Source organism: Oncorhynchus masou, chromosome 2 (genome assembly GCF_036934945.1).
Source record: "Oncorhynchus masou masou isolate Uvic2021 chromosome 2, UVic_Omas_1.1, whole genome shotgun sequence".
NCBI lineage: Eukaryota > Metazoa > Chordata > Actinopteri > Salmoniformes > Salmonidae > Oncorhynchus > Oncorhynchus masou.
In genome coordinates, this window is record NC_088213.1 from 9,293,678 (window position 1) to 9,299,846 (window position 6,169).

The window sequence follows — 6,169 nt, forward strand, 5'->3', positions numbered from 1 at the left end:
TAGTTAGCTAGCTGACAGTATACTTTAACTTGAAATGAAAATACTTTTTGTCGAAATTAGAAATGTGTAATATCTGAAAATGTTGCTAGCTAGACTATCTTACCCGTGGTTTGAAATCGGAGTATATAACCAGAGCAAATTTACCAGCTACGTCTATCAACAGTTGTCGCAGTGACATTCTATTGAAATGGATACTTGCATAGTGGAGTCTTTTGTTAAGACATGTAGCTAGCTAGCGAGCTAAACAATTAACCATAATCCCAACTCATTATGTTACTACCCTGCATTAATCTGCAGGTAGCTAACCAACCAGGTTTAATGTTAGCTAGCCAACATTAGGCTATAACTAGCCAAGCAAATGGCTGTGAGATAAAAAAAATATATATATATATATAAAAGATCATTCACGTGACCTTAGCTAGCGAGCCAGCCAGCTAACGTTAGCTTGCTAGCTAACTGTACACTTTAACTTGAAATTAAAATTACTTTGTCAAAATTAGAAACGTGCAATATCTGAAAATGTAACTAGCTAGACTATCTTACCCGTGTACATCATGGTTGGATGCTTCTCCCTGTCACGGATGCCATAGTTTGAAGATGTAATCCGGAGACAGGTGTTTTCTCCATCTCCTTAGCTATCACATGCACATTTCCACTGATTTCAAAACTCAGAAAGTGGAGAGCAACACTGATGCAGTTCTACTAAGCAATATATATATTTTTAAATACACGTTTGACAGGATTACCTACACATACTAACCAGCTCAAAGAGACAGAAGCGTGCTATATGGCAAACCTTGAAGTTTTAAAGCACATTTCATGCGATTCTACTCATTTTGCCATGGGATACAGAGACAAATTTGCATTTTTAAAGGTAATTCCCTGCAGTTCTACACATTTTGCCATGACTTACAGTACCAGTCAAAAGTTTAGACACACCTACTCATTCAAGGGTTTTTCTTTATTTTTACTATTTTCTACATTGTAGAATAATAGTGAAGACATCAAAACTATGAAATAACACATATGGAATCATGTAGTAACCAAAAAAGTGTTAAACAAATCCAAATATATTTTAGATTCTCCAAAGTAGCCGCCCTTTGCCTTGATGACAGCTTTGCACACTCTTGGCATTCTCTCAACCAGCTTCATGAGGAATGCTTGTCCAACAGTCTTGAAGGAGTTCCCACATATGCTGAGCGCTTCCTTCTCTCTGCTGTCCAAATAATTTCAAACCATCTCAATTGGGTTGAGGTTGGGTGATTGTGGGAGCCAGGTCATTGAAGACTAAATAAATCACAGACAGTATCACCAGCAAAGCACACCCACACCATCACACCTCCACCTCTATGCTTCACGGTGGGAACCACACATGTTGCGAGCATCCGTTCACCTCAGAAAGAGACAGCGGTTGGAACCAAAAATTGCAAATTTGCACTTATCAGAACATAGGACAGATTTCCACCGGGCTGATGTCCATTGCTCGTGTTTCCTGGCCCAAGCAAGTCTCTTCTTATTATTGGTGTCCTTTAGTAGTGGTTTCTTTGCAACACTTTGACTATGAAGGCCTGATTCACACAGTCTCCTCTGAACAGTTGATGTTGAGATGTGTCTGTTACTTGAACTCTGTGAAGCATTTATTTGGTCTGCAATTGGAGGTGCTGTTAACTCTAATGAACTTATCCTCTGCAGCAGAGGTAACTCTGGGTCTTCCTTTCCTGTGGCGGTCCTCATGAGAGCCAGTTTCATCATAGCGCTTGATGGTTTTTGCGACTGCACTTGAAGAAACTTTCACATTTCCTAAAATGTTCCTGATTGGCTGACCTTCATGTTTTAAATGAATGATGGACTGTTGTTTATCTTTGCTTATTTGAGCTGTTCTTGACATATTATGGACTTTGTATTTTACCAAATAGGGCTATCTTCTGTATACCATTTTTATCTTGTCACATCACAACTGATTGGCTGAATCGCATTAAGTAAAGAAATTCCACAAATTAACTTTTAACAAGGCACACCTGTTAATTGAAATGCATTCCATGTGACTACCTCATTAAGCTGGTTGAGAGAATGCCAAGAGTGTGCAAAACTGTCATCAAGGCAAAGGGTGGCTACTTTGAAGATTCTGAAATATAAAATATATTTAGATTTGTTTAACACTTTTTTGGTTACTACATGAGTCCATATCTGTTATTTTATAGTTTTAATGTCTTCACTATTATTCTACAATGTAGAAAATAGTAAAAAAATAAAGAAAAACACTTGAATGAGAAGGTGTTCTAAACCTTTTGACAGGTACTGTATGTCATGATCATATGATATCTGAGTGAGAGTGACTAACAAAATAAATGCTGGCCCAATGGAGGTCAGGGCCCCTGGGCACGTGCCTTGTGTGCCTGGTCAATAATTCAGCCATTGTTTCTACAAGGTTTAGATAACTGGCAATCTATAACATGTTAGCTGACATGGGTAATTGATTGACTGTCAGTGACTGACATAACAAGAGGGAAACTGACTGACCCCGACGGTCAGCATGTAGTCTGCTTATAGGCAGAAGCGGCTCTGCCTGAGATAGAATGAAAATTAGCAGATGGCTCCTGACTGACAGGACGCTTTATGTCCCTTAGAGTCCTACCTGCTGATCCCGAATCAGATTGACACCACAACAGGACAGTGAAGAATGTAGGTTACAGTCAGTGAGTCAGGATGTGGGGTTTGAAAGGGCTTATTTACTAGACTGAGACCCTTTATCTTAGTCACAGTACACTCTGGTTATGTCAATTCTATTGACCCAGGTGACACACACACACACACACACACACACACACACACACACACACACACACACACACACACACACACACACACACACACACACACACACACACACACACACACACACACACACACACACACACACACACACAGAGCATAGCAGGCTCCAGGGAGGGAGCAGAGTTAGCCTGCTTTCAGACTACTCATATTAACAGGATCTAGGATAACCTCGTGGTGGTTGAGCTAATGCGCTCAAAGCAGGATTTCCAAATGGTCACGCAGGCCCCGTGCCCCAGGGGCCTCAACCTATCTTTGGGTGGGGCCCTAGGTAGCATTTGATAGAAACATGGGTAGAAAAGCGGGAAATTTGCTTTAAATCTGCACAATTTTCTCTCAACATCATGTCAAAATGTGTAATAGCAGGAAATCAGCTTTAAAACAGTGAAAAGTTCTCTCAGTGTCATGACAGAATGTGAACTAAAGCATGATATGAGATATAAAACAGCAACCCCCCTGACCCATGGCAAAACATGTTGAATTGCTGGAAATGAGCTTTAAAACTTTGAAACAGAATGTGTATAATAGTATTATAAAACCGAACATTTTTCTCTCTGCACCATGGTAAAATGTGTTGAAATGCAGGAAGTTCACTGACCCCCCCCCGACCCCCCAATAAACTATGAAATAACAGATATGGAATCATGTAGCAACCAAAAAAAGTGTTAAACAAATCAAAATGTATTTGAGAGATTCTTCAAAGTAGCCACCCTTTGCCTTGATGACAGCTTTGCACACTCTTGGCATTCTGTCAACCAGCTTCACCTGGAATGCTTTTCCAACAGTCTTGAAGGAGATCCCACCTACTGTATACTGAGCACTTGTTGACTGCTTTTCCTTCACTCTATGGTCCAACTCATCCCAAACCATCTCAATTGAGTTGAGGTGGGGTGATTGTGGAGGCCAGGTCATCTGAGGCAGCACTCTATCACTCTCCGTCCTGGTCAAATAGCCCTGCAGTAGCCTGCCTCTACATGCACTGCTTGGATACCTATAAATACAATCTTACACTTTGAAGGGCAAGTAACCAATGCATTCAACGTGGTTGACCTATCTATGTTATCATAATACATAATTATATAGGATCCTCCTAGAGCCAAGTTTCAACATTTCCTCATTTCCAACTTGTAGTCCATTGGCCTCTATAGCCTCTCATTTCCCTGCTTGGAAATCTGCCCAGAGTGTTGAAGCTCCAGCTCCTCCCTGGACCCTACGCACAAGGAGCTTGACGCTAGTAGTGAGCAATGGGAACGATGTGCTTCTCAGATCAGGTTTAAAGCACCATATCATGGCCAGTACAGTCCTACGTAGGGTACTTCTAGGATTGATACTCTATACCTGTAGTACCCTCCATTTTGTTCAACTGTAAAGTGTGGGGAAGGGGAGGGTGGGGGGTTGTCTGTGGATTCGGGATGTGTCTCAAATGGCATTGTATTCACAGGGCCTTTAGGCTCTAGTCAAAGTAGTGGACTATATAGGGAATAGGGCTCTAGTCAAAGGAGTGCACTGTATAGGGAATAGGGCTCTAGTCAAAGGAGTGCACTATATAGGGAGTAGGGCTCTAGTCAAAGTAGTGCACTGTATAGGGAATAGGGCTCTAGTCAAAGGAGTGCACTGTATAGGGAATAGGGCTCTAGTCAAAGGAGTGCACTATATAGGGAGTAGGGCTCTAGTCAAAGTTGTACACTGTATAGGGAAAATGGTGCCATTTGGGATGCAATTTGTAAACACTGGACTCAAACCAGCAACTGAGCCCTGGGCAATGAGGACATGCCCATATAACCAGCTGTGCCAAACAGGCTCAAACCTCTTGGCAGAACGAGCTCAGCGCAATGAGGACATGCCCATATAACCAGCTGCGCCAAACAAGCTCAAACCCCTTGGCAGAAGCTGTAGTGGGTTTTAAAGGGCAGGGATGTTCTACTTTATAGACTCTTGGAAGATGAGCAACCTTTGACGGCTAAACGACATACACACAAACAAACTAGTAAATTCCCTCAGTGTGTCTGCTCTCTGATGGGAGCAGTAGTGGTGGACAGTACATGGATGTCAGACTGTCAACGATAATATATATGATAGAGAGAGAGCTGGGGACTGTCAGTGATAATGTATGTGATAGAGAGAGAGCTGGGGACTGTCAGTGATAATGTATATGATAGAGAGAGAGCTGGGGACTGTCAGTGATAATGTATATGATAGAGAGAGAGCTGGGGACTGTCAGTGATAATATATATGATAGAGAGAGAGCTGGGTACTGTCAGTGATAATGTATATGATAGAGAGAGAGCTGTGTGTGTGTGTGTGTGTGTGTGTGTGTGTGTGTGTGTGTGTGTGTGTGTGTGTGTGTGTGTGTGTGTGTGTGTGTGTGTGTGTGTGTGTGTGTGTGTGTGTGTGTGTGTGTGACCTGGGTCAATAGAATTGACATAACCAGAGTGTACTGTGACTAAGATAAAGGGTCTCAGTCTAGTAAATAAGCCCTTTCAAACCCCACATCTTGACTCACTGACTGTAACCTACATTCTTCACTGTCTTGTTGTGGTGTCAATCTGATTAGGGATCAGCAGGTATGACTCTAAGGGACATAAAGTGTCCTGTGTTGCAAAGAAACCACTACTAAAGGACAGCAATAATAAGAAGAGACTTGCTTGGGCCAGGAAACACGAGCAATGGACATCAGACCGGTGGAAATCTGTCCTTTGTTCTGATAAGTGCAAATTTGCAATTTTTGGTTCCAACCGCTGTCTCTTTCTGAGGTGAACGGATGCTTGCAACATGTGTGGTTCCCACCGTGAAGCATAGAGGTGGAGGTGTGATGGTGTGGGTGTGCTTTGCTGGTGATACTGTCTGTGATATGATAGAGAGAGAGCTGGGACTGTCAGTGATAATGTGATAGAGAGAGAGCTGGGGACTGTCGCTGGGGACTGTCGTGATAATATATATGATAGAGAGAGAGCTGGGGACTGTCAGTGATAATGTAAATGATACTGACCCCTTGTTTACCACTAGGTAGTTTTTTTCATCAGGCTGATCCCTGACCCCTTGTCTACTACGGGGTGGGTTAGTTCATCAGGCTGACCCCTGACCCCTAGTCTACTACTTGGTAGTTTGGTTCATCAGGCTGACCCTGACCCCTGACCCCCAGTCTACTACTGGGTAGTTTGGTTCATCAGGGATGACTAGTCTACCTGGGTAGTTTGACCCCCAGTCTACTACTGGGTAATTTGGTTCATCAGGCTGACCCCTGACCCCTAGTCTACTACTGGATAATTTAATTCATCAGAATGACCCCTGACCCCTAGACTACTCCTGGGTAGTTTGGTTCATCAGGCTGACCCCT